Below are 14,300 nucleotides of genomic sequence, written 5' to 3' on the forward strand. Positions count from 1 at the left end.
TAATAAAGTCCACGGAGATGTGTTCCCAGGGGCGTTCAGGTATGGAAGGTTGTTGCAACACTCCGAACGGTATGCCTGTCTGGTATGTGTTGGAGGCACAAACCACACAAGTAGACACATACCGGTATACATCAGCTCTGAGAGTTGGCCACCAGAAGCCCCTCCTTAGTAGCTCACAAGTCTTTCTTATACCTGGGTGACCTGTCAAGGGTGTGTCATGGCACCAAGAAAGAACCTTGCTTTGGAGTGTCTTAGTAGGTATGTATAAAGCCTTCTCGTGATAGTACAACCCGTCGTCTCCTTGGACGATGGTTGAAGGAAACTCAGTGCAAGAGCGATAATGTGGTATCAACTCTTCGAGGAAGGAAGTAGTGGATGCCAGCATCTTAAGTCCTGGAAACATCAAATCTTGTCCTTGAAGGAACTCTGATCCTTCCCCACGACTCCTTGACAAAGCATCCGCCTTCTTATTTTCTGTTCCCGGAATGTAAGTAATTACAAAGTCATATTGCAGAACGAAGTAAGCCCATCGGGCATGTCGTGCGTTGGAACATTCCATCTGCTGTAGGACCTTAAGGTTGCGATGATCAGTGCTGATGATAAAGCTGTGAGTGGCGCCTTGTAAGAGATGACCGCATTCCTGGCAAACCAACTTAATGGCCAACAGTTCTCTTTCTAATACAGAGTAGTTCCTTTCACTACAGGTCAAAGTTTTGGAGAAATAAGCAGCTGGATGTTCATATTCATCCTCGGAACGTTGTAGTAAAATCGCTCCCACCGTTCCTACCGAGGCATCTGTTTCTAGAATAAACTGTCTTGTTTGATCACGTTGTGCTAATATGGGTGCGGTGGAGAACGTTTTCTTAAGAAAAAGAAAAGCCTCTTGGGCTTCTTTGTCGAAGGTGAACTTGACTCCCTTTTTTAGTAGCTAAGTCAGTGGGAGTACCATCTTGGAAAAGTTGGGAATAAACCTTCTGTAAAAGTTGGCTAATCCGAGGAAGCTCTGTAGCTCCTTCATGTTGGCTGGTTCCCTCCATTCCATTATTGCCTTGACCTTGTTGGGATCCATCTTAATACCTTCTTGGGATAGGATGAACCCTAGATATGACACTGAAGGGACTTCAAATTGGCATTTCTCAGGTTTTACTAATAATTGATGGAACTGTAGTCGTTGTAACACTTCCTTAACTTGCTGCAGATGGTCTGTTAGTTCTTTGGAAAATATCAAGATGTCGTCTAAATAGACTACGACCGACAAGAATAACCTGTCTGAAAACACTGTGTCCATGTATCTCTGAAACACTGCCGGTGTGTTCACAAGGCCAAACGGCATTACCTTGTATTCAAACAACCCAAAGGGGGTTGGAACGCCGTTTTCCATCCATCTCCTTGTCTTATTCTCAGGAGGTGATAAGCACCTCTGAGGTCGAGTTTAGTGAAATACTTAGCACCTTGCACTGCTTCCAAGATGTCCCTGATCAGGGGCATAGGGTATTGGTCTCGGATGGTAACCTTGTTGAGCCCTCTGTAGTCTATGCATGGGCGTAACTCAGTGGAATCCTACTTGGGTATAAAGAATAATGAGGATCCACAAAATGATTTGGATTCTTGGATTAGACCATTTTGGAGATTGGCATCAAGATAGTCTCTGAGTGCACTTCGTTCAGGAAGAGACAAAGGGTACATACGACCAAAGGGTACGGTATAGTCTGGCAACAGGTCAATACCGCAGTCTTCGGCTCTGTTTGGAGGTAGCTGTCTAGGTATGGTATCCAGGAACACCTCTGAATACTCCTGATACTGAGTAGGAATAGATGACACGATTAAAGGACCGATGACTCTCATCCCTTCCTTAGTTGCTTCTTTAATGGCAAAAGGATCTATGCAATTTGTCTTACAGAACTGGGAGTTAAAGCTGACTCTGTTAGCAGTCCAATCTATATATGGATTATGCTTCCTTAACCACGGAATGCCCAACACCAAAGGGAAATGAGCCGCTCTGATCTGGTCGAAGACCAGAATCTCTTGGTGGTGGCCCAGTACCATTTGCAGAGGAATTGTCTCTCTTACAATGGGTCCTGAGGACAAGGGTGTTCCATCCACTCCTTCTACTGGAATGGGCCTTGACTTGGGTCTTGTGGGAACCAGGTTTTCTTTGGCCCAGTTGAGGTCCATGAAGTTTCCAGCTGCTCCGCAGTCCAGCATAGCCATTACTTTGATGGGATTGGAATCAGGTAACCAAAGGAAGACCTTGAACACCATTAAACTATTAGCTTCTGTGTCTTCCATTGATCCAGCGTGGTAGCAAGGGTGTTTGGTAGATCCCCCGACACTTCTCTTGCCGCAGTTCGGGGACTGTAGTTTTCCTTCCGCCTGGGAGGAACCTCAGGACAGTTCCGTAAAAGATGTTTTGAAGAACCACAATACATACATAAACCTGCTTCCTTATGACATCTTCTCTCTTCCGGAGTAAGAGTGCCACGAGCAGCTCCAATCTGCATGGGTTTATCTGCTAAGGGGGGGCGTTCTCTGAGCCGGAGTCTGAGTGGGTAAACCAGTGACCTGTTGGTTTCCGCGAAATCGTCTTCTTTCCTGACAACGTTCTTGTAACCGGAATTCAATCTGGAGGACTAGTGTCATCACGTCTCGAAAAGAGGTAGGACGATCCACTCGAGCTAGTTCATCCTTAAGTTCGTCTTGAAGTCCTCTTCGGAATATCGTCTGTTGTGCCGAGTCCGGCCAATCCGCCTTGGCGGCAAGTCTCAGGAATCGGGAGATGTACGTCTGGACGTCCGTATTTCCCTGGCGTACATCTAGGATAGCGTCCAAGGAAGAGTACAAAACTTCAGGTCTGTCAAACCTGTCCTTGAACGCTGAAGTGAATTGGTCATAATTATTCAGGGATGGATCTTTGTTAGAGACTAACGGTGTGGCCCATGACAAGGCATTTCCAATGAGATTGGCTATGATGAAACCTACTCGGGACCTATCTGTTCCATAAGCGTGCGGTCTGAAGGCGAAGTAAACCTTGCAGGCATCCAAAAAATCTTTAAACCCACCTGGATGGCCATCGTATTTACCAAAAGATAGTGGCATAGCAGGTAGATCCCCGTGATCATCTCTGTGCAGTACGACCTGCTGTCGGAGAGCAATGTTCTCTCTTCGTAGAGATTGGACTTCCGCAGTAAGATTCTGCATTGCAGCCACCAATTCTTAGTACTGCTCCAAGGACGCCATGGTTAATAAATGGCGTTGTATTCTGTCATACTCCGGTTCCACCTCCCCTTGCTCCTCACCTGATTCTTCTGAGGATGGCCCTTGGAAGGGAAACTTGGTCCTTGGTAGCTTCTTCTTCTTGCTGGATGTCTTGTCCTTGGAGATCCGGACCTTCTTCTCGTGTAGATAAGGTCTATCCCCTCCGGAGGCCACTGTGACAGCTGATGAAACCTGTCTTGGACGCCTCCAGGGGGGCCAGCCTCACAACCAGGGAAAAAGCCAAAGGCAGAAAAAACCCTGTAGTTCTTGATTGAGGAGACGAGGTGGACAGTCTTGGGAACCCAGGCAGGTTGTAGGAAACACTTTTCAAGAGTTCAACAGCTGGAAGTTAGCACTGACAGTGGTTGATGTTGTAGAAGGGTGTGGTATTGGAAATTCAAAGAAAACACCCTGACAAAAATGAAGGGTCTGTTAGAAACTAGCAGAAAATAGAGGAAGGACACACAGAAAGGATCTAAAGGAAGAGAAACTGCCAGGGGAAAATAGGAATTTCTAGATTGATAACCGAAGAAAGAAATTAGCTAGTTGCATCCAGGTGGAATAGAGAAATGCAAGATACCGCGGTGCTGAGATAATAGCTTTAGAGTGAAAGAACAAAGGTGCCGCGTTCCAACTGCCGGCGGAGCCGAAAGGCAGCCCAGAACGCGGACAGCAGATGAGGCGAGTAATTTAAAGCTGCGCACAGAAGAAGGCTTCTGGCGGAAGGAATTGAATGGCAGATAGCCGAGCAGAAAGAGAAGGATGGAGCTGTTTATGGGCAGAAGACCGTAAGCAGGAAGCAGAGATGGCCAGACGCCGACACAGGTAAGACGCAGAAGGTAAAGCGAACCGTGAAACCAAAAGGCGGAACTAAAGGTACGAAAGTACAGAGAAAGCCAGGCGGAGCCCTAACGAGGAAAGACAAAGGGAGGAAGCGGCAGTCTGAAAACGGACGTAGAAGGCAAAAAAACTCAGGCGGTCAAGAAGGCGGCTAAAAGCCAAAAGCAGGAACAAACACACAAAGTGTAACAGAGCGTTAGTGTAATCACACAGATACAACGCAGGAAATTGGGGCAGAGTCAGCCTTTATAGAGGATTCCGCCATATTGGATGAGGACTATAGAGTAGCCCAACGCTGCTAGTGCCTCCATCGGTTCCATAGTTTCCACCCGTGATTCCTGACATCCAGTAGCATTAGTAGGCAGAGTTTGCCTGCTTCTCTAGTGGCATCCATTTGGATCTTCAGGTTGAGAAGGGCTGTCTCCATGCTATGATTAGAGCGGAATCCTGACTGTCAGTCCCCTAGTAGTTGGTGATGTTCTAGTTGGTTTTGTATTTGGGAGTAAGCTATTTTATCAATTATTTTCAGGAGGAACGGGACAGTTGTGATAGGTGAGTAATTTGTGGGGATTGATGGATCTAGGGTCGTTTTCTTTAGGAGGGGGGGTCACCCATGCCTTTTTAATGCTGGTGGGGACTGTGTTGGTGTGAAAGGAAGCATTAACACATTTGGTGATGATAGGTGTGAGGGTATGGGCGCAGAGTTTGACTAGATGAAATGGGAATTGGTCTTCTTTGCAATAAGAGGCTTTGAGTTTGGCTATGGTACCTGACACTTCTTTGTGTGTGACCATGTGAAGTGAAATGTAGTGCCAGGAGTGGTGTTAGATGGGTTAGATGTGATGGTGGGTGGAGTTTTTTGAGTGTTTTTTTGCTATCAATTTTCTTTTGAAGTAGTAGGATTTTAGATACTAGGGTGTCTTGCATTGTGGTGCACCAGGCTTTACTGGCATTGGTGGGTGCTATAACTTGACATGGATTTTCTAGCTCTCGAAGGATAGAGAACAGTTCTTTGCTGTCTGAGGAAGCATTGGTGATGCAAAGGTTAAAGGCATTGGCTTTTTGGGTGAATATAGATGATTTGTATTTTTTGTTAACTTCATCAAAGGCTTTTGCTGATTCTGGGGTGTTAGTTTTCCTGTGGAGGTGCTTGAGCGATCTCTTTGTGCGTATCAGGGAGACTAGTTCCTCGTTGAGCCAGAAGCGATATCTTTTATCTGGCCTTCGAGTTTTGGTGTAGATCAATAGTGTGGGTGAGACTTTGTTGGTAGCATTCTGCTAGGTAAGCAGGATTGTTGGTGCCTGGAGTTGTATTGGCTAGTGCAGCGTTCAGGGCTTTGGAGAGGTTATCTGCTGAGAGCTTTTTGATGTTTCTGGTTTCATAGGTATCAGGTTTTTTGGGGATAGTGTGGTCTGTGATGTTGTTATTCAGTGTAAAATTGATAACAAAATGGTCTGACCACTCAACAGGGAGGATAGAGTCAATAGTGACTTGTGAGTTAAGAGTGAAGAGCCAATCCTGAGTTCTTCCTTTGGAATGGGTGGGTTCATTTATCAGCTGTGCGAAATTCATATCTAAATTAGCTGTTTGGAAGGCTGATGCGTCAAGATTTAGGGGATCACTGAAGCCTAAACTGATGTCTCCGAGAATGATACATTTTGTGTTAGGCTTGATAATGGGTGGTAATAGTAGAAGGATGTCCAAATTCGGATGAGTGTTTTTATTCGGTGATCTGTACACAACCAGGAAATTGATGGTGGTTTTAGGGTTGGACGTGAATTTTACTAGTAGTAGTTCATTGCCCTGTATTTGTTCCATTTGGCAGGTTCTGATTTGCAAGGTGGTTCTAGCTATTAGGGCGACTCCGCCTCCTTGGGTGTTTGTCCTGTCTGTCCTGTGGATGCTGAATCCTGGGGGTTTTAGGCTATCTCAGGGTCCGGTGGGAAGTTGTTCATTAATTTGACTTTCCTTTGTTATCTAAATATCTTATGAGTATTGCTGCTGTACGTGTCAACCAGGACTCACCAGAACCCTTTGTAATCAAAATTCCCTACCAAATCCAAGGGGTTACAGATAGTCAAGATTTGCTGTCGTTTTTGCTGCATGCTGCCCTGCTTCTTTTCTTCGTTAGGTAGGTGCAAGATGCATTAGTTTAAGTGTAATTGTGCAACCTGACCAAGCAGTGCCATTTTCATCTATGTAAGTTTTCTGCATCCTTTTGTACAGGACTGGGAGCAGGACGGCCAGAGCACACCAACAGCAAACAGAAGCAACTTGTATTGCCTTGCCCGGTAAGTGAGGAGCTAAGGGAGCAGTCTGCAGTGTATGCAGAGGATTTTGACAGTGTTTCTACTCTTTTCTTCGTTCTGGAGGCGTGTCCTAACGACAGCAAACTCACTTAACCTGCTTTTCCCTGCGAAGCGGGTCATGAAGCGAGGAGCTAAGAGAGCAGTCTGCAATGTATGCAGAGGATTTTGGCAGTGTTTCTGCTCTTTTCTTTGTGCTGGAGGCGGGTCGTAACTGCAACAAACTCACTTAAACTACTTCTCCCCTCGAAGCGGGTCACGAAGTGAGGAGCTAAGGGAGCAGTCTGCAGTACCGAGTGCGTGGCGCGAAGCTAGAGTCGGAGCCACAATCTGCTATATTGACACGCTTTACCAAACCTGAAGCACGGGACACTGGTACGTGCGGCATTGGTAAGTAGCAGGTCGGCACTGATTTCCCCTATCCTGGTACTCTGCTTACGTCTGTCTGACTGCCGATGGCAAACTCTTATTAATATTCCTCCCTGAAGCTACGTGACGATACGAATAAAGACTTGGTTTTCCGCTTACTTTTTTCTTCTTTCTACGGGCCAGCAAGCAGCTATATTCTGTCTTTTTCCCTATAGTGTTTGTATCCTCTGAACGGAGCCAGGAGACTACCATTACTTGGTAATGGCACTGAAAAAAGGCGCACAGACTAAGTGCCACCTCTGCCCCCGCCCTCCCCTAGTGAATGCAGGGTTGCCACTAGGTGGCTTTCACTTTGATCTGGGATTGGGGGCCATCTCTGTTTGGTGTGTGCTCTGGTAAACGGCGTAAAGCTTAGTTGCCAGTTGCCTCCCCAGGGACTGTGGGGCTGCCTTTAGGCGGTTTGCCGTTTGATCTGGTTATTTCAATTCTATCTTGCTAAGCGCCCTGGGAACGGTGTGCCCTCTTTCTGCATTCGCGGGTAAGATACTGGTCAGTGTCAGCAGTTTACTGATTTTTAGGCAGCATCTGCTCTGGATGTGTCCTGGATTACACTGGTTGGTAACAATTGTATTTTTTGAGGCCACTTCGATTGGAGTTTTTTATCTGCCTACTGAAAACCAATTGTCAAAATGCACTCTGGCCTACGCAGTGAATCGGGACAAGAATGTCAACCGGGAAGTTTTATTATCCCAGAACCTTTGAACCTGACTGGGTGTTCTGCTGTGCTGGGTAGCCATAACCAAGCTTTACCGCTAGTGTCGACTTTGCTATGCAGGTTTTCTCCTCCAAACAGAACTGGGGAGAGCCAGAGTCAGGAGGTAGGCAATAATGATGGACATCTAGTGTCACAACTGACATTAAAAATGGATGATCAATTCAACCCGGCACCCTTACCTCTTATGCCAGCACGGCCACTAGCCGCTTTAGCCAGTGCTGGGAAGGCATTTGCTAGCAACTCACTTAACAACTCTCCAGCCCCATTTAAAACGCATAGGGGCAATTCTTTGTCCTGCCCGATTTCAGGGCAGAACGACATGGACCACTATTTTGTAAAATCGGCTACAACTAGTACGGAATTGAAACTCTTTCCTGCAGTAAGAGGAAAATCAATGTTGGATCACTCTGTAATGACCGCGCTGTAAAACCTTGCTGGTCCAAAAGATCTTACTGATATCAGCATCATTGAATTTGCCGACCAGGCAGCAGAGCTGGAGGTAAATCGAGAGCTGGTTGCCTGTGATAATGCAGACAGTGTGGTACAGCAAACCTGCAATGCATTGCTGCAGGACTCACCTACCGATCTTACTAATTTAATTGACAGGTATGACATTGGGCCATGTTCAGATGCAATCCGATGGCGCAGGGGAACCTGGCGACAAACATGATTCCCCTGCATTACACCATACCCTTAGGTGATCGATGAGAGAATACGTCTGACCCATCCAACGGTCTCTGCACTCATGGTCTTGAGTTCGTTTGTTTTGTTATATGACAATATCTGGGCAGAGCTGAAATCTACGAACTTGTTGATGGCCGAAGTGAACAGTAAATCAGATGGTATCAGATGGTATTGGGTCTGAGCAGCGCTTTGGGCCAATTAAAGTGGTTGCCAACGTGGGACGGGGGGAACAGTTGAAACCTATTAATGTTGAAAGCCATTCAGAAATAACTGAAATCTCTGACTCAAATGTATTGCCCAACTAACATCATATCATTAAGGTTGAATCTGGGGCTCTTACCAGCAAGCTCACTGATGAAAGTGAACACAGTGCAGGGTCCTCCAATCGATTTGACACTTGATCAGTCTCTATCGGGAGGGGTGACTCTGTTGATCTGGGAGGAGGGGGGGCTTGCCTGCCATAGTAGACGCTCCTGTGGAGCAACCTCCAAAAAACCCAAATCAAGGGGAAAAAGCTAAACTAAAAGAGGAGACCAGTGTCGCAAACGGCTCATAATAAGTGTTGGAGCCACCCAAATATCCCTATTTAGAGCAAACTCGTCTCCAGTTATTGCAGCTGGAAACCCAAGGGTGGCGGTGCCTACTTAAGTAATAACTGTTGATTCCACCGTACAAAATGATCAGGCCTCTTTGGTCTGCCTCCCTGAGGTTGAACCAAACCTTAGTCAGGGGGAGCTGTGGGCCCCTGGTCAAACCTCTATTGGGGTGGGCAATACCCGAGAGGAATCCCCCTCAGGTTTGGGATTGGTTGAAGGTGGGGTACATTTGGGGATCCATGCCCAGCCTGTAATTGGGCACCAGCTCCCACCTACAATGGGGAGGAGTGGTATTACCCCTACTCTCTGCTGTTCACACTCAGGGGGATGAGCATTCTCTAAATAACTATCATGTGTATGAATGTGGAGGGAGTATGGCTGGGCGTGAAGTGCACTGAGGAGGTGTCCTCTAGCCGTAGAGAGTGTCTAACTTAAAACAATCTACTGCTAAAGCCGGTCTGGGGCAGATGGCTTGTGGAGAGGGTTGTGGGACTGGGAATTACAGAGCCCAGGAACAGCTCCCGAAGTCTCTTTATACAAATGTTGCTTCGGAAGCATAGGATCTATTGCATCGTCTTCACTCGCCTACAATCTATGTACCAAGGTACGACCCTAGTGATCAATATGCCCCAGCTTGGGGCAACTGTAGTATTTTACATAATGCATGAGGAGCTGAGCCCCTGGTGGCAAAGGCGAGGAGTACTCCGATTAGGAGGTTGAATGACACGTCTTTGAGCCAGGTGTTCCATGTTGAATTGATCAAATATTCTGACGATATATGCAGAAAACCCAGCTTTGGCCTTGATAAGCTCTTCTGATATTGTGAGAATGGCTTTTCCTGATAGAGATCATCCAGGTATCTGCACTATTTACCTGAAATCTACATTAGTAAAAGAGCTTGTCCTCTCACAGCGAGCTAACCTACTGAACCTGGGGTTTGATATTAAGCAGGTGCATATGGAGGAGGGGGGCTCTCTGGGCCAAAGAGAAAATCTGAGAATTTTAGTTCGATCAATGGAAAATCTGAGTTAAAATATGGGACTAGTGGCTGAGCTGGTGTATGAGAAAAAAATAGATTGGGCTGCCTCAACTCTGTGGCGGAAACCAGTCCCTTAAATGGCCAAAAGGTGTCGGCACTGAGCAGAGAACGATCTCCCTGTGCCTAAAATCCAGGAGCAACCGTGGTAGTTCACATCTCTTTACCAACCCAATCTGTCTGCCCAATTTAAGGGAGGCCAGCTGTGTCTGTTTACAAGAGACCTGGTTGACATCTGTACCTATCTTGGATGGTTTTAAAATGTTCTCTCATCCGGGAAAAGTGAGCGCCGGCGGGAGGCCGTCAGGTGGCTTGCTTATTGCAGTGAAAAATGCTCTGGGCCTCAGTGGTACTACCTTTGAAAGCCTACCCTTTGGGGCACTAGAGTTGGACCTTACATCCCGGGATGGCTCTGTGAAGATATTGATAGTCAACATCTATTGGCATAAAGGTATCTCAGCGGTTGACTCCTTTGTGGAGAAAGTGTGTCACACAATAGATGAATGGACTGCGATGCATTTGAATGGCAGAATCATAGCTCTCAGTGATTTAAATGCTGATTGTGCCTTGCATCTGGACTCTGTAGGTGCTACCTTGAAACGACAGGCAATGAACATTTGGCATGTGGGACTGGGGGCACTTGGCCTGCAACCTCTGGTTGGGAAGTCGTGCCCAAAAACTAATGAGTCAGCATGGCATAGGAAACTGAGATGCATTCGGGGACTGAATTTAGATGGGGGTCACTCGTTTTGAGCTCACTAGGAAAATCAGGCAGAAATATGACAACTACTGCAAATCAGTAAAACATATCCTATTTCAGCGGGATGCTGAGACTATGCTAGGGGTACTGATCAACGCTCAGGTGAGTGCTTTCTGGTCACTAGTTAATGGCCAAGACCCTAACCACGCAGTTATCCAATTAAATGCGATCCCTGAGTCGGAGTGGATTGAGTTCTTTGAAGGCAGGTTTGGATCCCCAACAAAAGATCATGAGGTAGAACAAGAGACTATTGGGATGTTGGACACTAGTAAGTGGGAACCTCCCTTAGAGTTCTGTACTATACACACTTTGCTAACAAAATGCAAAAAGTCACATGCACCTGGACCTAACGGCCTAACTAATAATACCTTTAAGGCTGATTGGAATATTTGGGTGAACCTTCTGTATTGGGAATTTAAAGATATCATTCGCACAGCAATTACTCCATCGTCTTGGAGCACGGGCCAGGAGATTCCGATCTTTAAGAGTGGAAGTAGGTCCGACCAAAAGAACCATCGGCCAATCTCTCTAATAGATGCCGATTGTAAGAATTTTTCGGCCCTCCTACTCACACACTTGGAAGAGTGGGCTGAGACTGTACACCCCTTGATAGTCTACAGACAGGCTTTCGAAAGGCCATCCGACCAACATTAATGGGCTGGTTGTCAAATGTATCCAGAAAGACTCGTGGCGGAGGCCCAAAGGCTGCACGTTCATGGCCTCAATCGACCTTTCGCATTTGACTGTGTAGACCACAGTAAACTCTGGGCCACATTGTCTGCACGGGGAATGCCTGCTGGCCTTCTGAGGCTCATTAATGGGGTCTATAAGAACTGTGTGATCTATGAGAACTGTGTGATCCAAGTCTGTCTAAGCCAAAAAGGGGATGTTTCTCAAAGAATTTGCTCTTATCAGGGGGTCAGACAGGGATGCTTTCTAGCTCCGTGGCTGTTCAATCAGCCTGGCTAAAGGAGGATTGATAGCCCCTAAATTGGGCAGTCTAAAATTGCATGACTGGCCTATGCATACGACTTCTTGATCTTTGATCTGACAAGGGGCGGTCTGCAGAGGCTGCTAAACATATTTGCGGGATATGCTAAAGAGAACAGCCTAATTTTAAATCCCAAAAAAACAAAAATCTTGGCATTTATGGGGAGGGGAATAAAGAGCAACCATAGAATGTGGCATATCAAAGGGACGCCCGTTAAGCTATCTGAGAGCATTGTACACCTGGGATTCAATTTCGGAGCGCATAAAGGGTCAAAACTCAGCACTGATGCTCTAATGCAAAAGGCCAAGCTATTAGAATTCCAGATGGTAAAAATGTACTGCAAGTTTGGCAGGTTCTCACTTAAGCCGGCCATAATATTCTTTGAAGGGAAGATTGTGCCCAAAATAACTTACAGCCTTGAATTGATGATGGACAGAATATCGAAAACTCTGGATAAAATTGAGGGCAGGATTTGGAGGAGGATCCTTGGCGTCCCAAATGCAGTGCCATTAGCAGCAATAAGGTACGAACTAGGGGCCATATCATTATGGTCCTGTGTGCAGTGGCGTCCATTGACACTATTTGCCAAGCTTATGGCCCCAATTGCAGACTCTTTATATCGGATGTTGGGCGACAATGTGAACTCCTCTGTTGATAAGTCTGACCTTAAGGGAAAATGTGAACTTATTCTACTCAATATTGGCTCGAAATTGGAGACCTTGGTTAAGAATCCCCTGTAAATAAAAAGGTCTTTGCTTGACTCTGATTGGACTTTGACAATGGATGCCTTTCATTCATATGCATCCATGAGCCACCTTTCTCATGAGCACACACGTTGAGGATCCTTCTCCTCTATCCTTCTACAATTTCCCAACCGCTATTATCTTCGGCTGCTACTCAGGCTACGGTGGAATCTACTACCAACCAAGGAAGTTTTACTTAGGACAAATCAAATAGCTAATGATGAAGTGGGATGTAGATTCTGCAATTTTAAACCTGAGTCGTTAAAACATCTAGTGCTGGAGTGTGATTCACTTAGCATATTATTAAGGTCAAAATATCTGCTGGCTCTGCAGAACTACCAATAGGCTCTAGTGAATATACTGTATGTAAACGCTGCATTAGCATTCAGAATGTACATGAAGGTTTGGCTTTATCAGGCTTTATCAAAAGCCTTATGATTTTGAAGATCTGAGAAAGAAATTCCCAATAGCTGGTTCGGCCTGTTTGGGGAAAGCTCCTCAGTGACCTGGTACCTACCCTCTTGAGTTATGTACATGTGTTTATTTAAAAAAAATGTCTTCCTTCTTACTTTTTTCTGGGTAAGCCCCGTGTTGCAACAATGAAATGATGGAATGTCCATTTTGACTTTTTACCCCGTAAACACATGAACTTATGATACGTCTTTTGTCCAACTTTAATTTGTTTGGAATATGTTCTGATATATTGTAATATGGTTGCTTCCTATTTGATGTGTCCTGTTTCTAACTGTTAGTTTGTTTTTTTCTAATATCAATTTATAAAGGTTTAATTTAAACCGTTTGCAATAAAAAAAAAAAAGAAATTGGCATGCCCGGTAGCTCGAGATGAACATAACTGTGGGCAATGCAAGGTAGGTGCAAATGCTTATATTCAAAATAATTTGGTAATCTGGCCCTATACACACTGATATTAATGCTACATTTGGTGATCTATTCTTAATATATTACAGTGATATCGTAACCATATTTTTAGTTTGGGCAGCTTGCGAAATCTGTAATAGCTCAAACTATTGCATTCAAATACTGAATCATACCTACATAGGGAATGGTGCTTCTGACAAGGGGTACACAAGAATCACATTTGAGGAAGGACACACAGTGTATTAAGTGTTGTTTGGTTATTGATCCCTCCCATTCTTGCCCATCTCGGAACTCTTTGAACTATAAGCTCTTCCATGGTGACGGCCATGTTGGATACAGTTCACACATGCACATTGCAAGGCAACTACCGTGCAGCCGGTTATATAGTTATTTATTTCCCGTATTGGATATAATAATGAAGATTATTTCACAAAAGTAGAAATCTGCTGTGTTAAGTAAATGTGTCCCGAACTGCAGCAGATTTTATTTTTATTTGTATTAACTTACAATGTGCTTGATGTATTTACCTATTAATAAAATTCTTTGCACCAAAGGGAACTATCATTTTCAAAAAGCCACATGTGAAATTTAAATAATCTTTCTGAAACCCTGTTTTGTTGAGTTCATAGCATTACTAATGGACACCATCTTGTAAGTATGCTAAGGCGCTCTTTGGCAGCAGCAGTATGAGCCGAGCGGACCAGAGCATAAGTCGGAAGTGCTTGCCTGCCCGTGCTGTGTAAGCTGGGAGAGAACTAGGTGTCATATCCCTCTATCCCCCGACCCAAAAACAGATGCTGCTTCTCCCCGACACATGCAATAACCCAAGTGTGACAGCCACCATGGCGGAAGTGATCGTGGAATAATATGAACAAGCTGACCCTGCAGCAGGGTGTCTCCTGCGGACCCTGGGAACTTCGTGAGCATCTTGGGGCTCAGCGTGCAGCTGAAAATTGTTTCAAGTTTATATGTGTCTCGATCTTTAAACTGTGAAATTAACTATAATAAATGCAACCGTTTCACCACACAATGAATATGTGGGTGTCTACTACTTTGCTCCGCATT

At 45.4% G+C, this 14,300-nt stretch overlaps 1 protein-coding gene across 1 annotated transcript in view; it reads right to left on the reverse strand.

The window, feature by feature from the left end:
* The window catches only part of LOC138568611 (polyunsaturated fatty acid lipoxygenase ALOX15B-like), a 419,375-nt gene that overhangs the window by 380,836 nt on the left and 24,239 nt on the right, over positions 1-14,300 (reverse strand). The window lies entirely within an intron of this gene.

This window comes from Ambystoma mexicanum, chromosome 1p, assembly GCF_040938575.1.
Source record: "Ambystoma mexicanum isolate Mex_15411 chromosome 1p, UKY_AmexF1_1, whole genome shotgun sequence".
NCBI lineage: Eukaryota > Metazoa > Chordata > Amphibia > Caudata > Ambystomatidae > Ambystoma > Ambystoma mexicanum.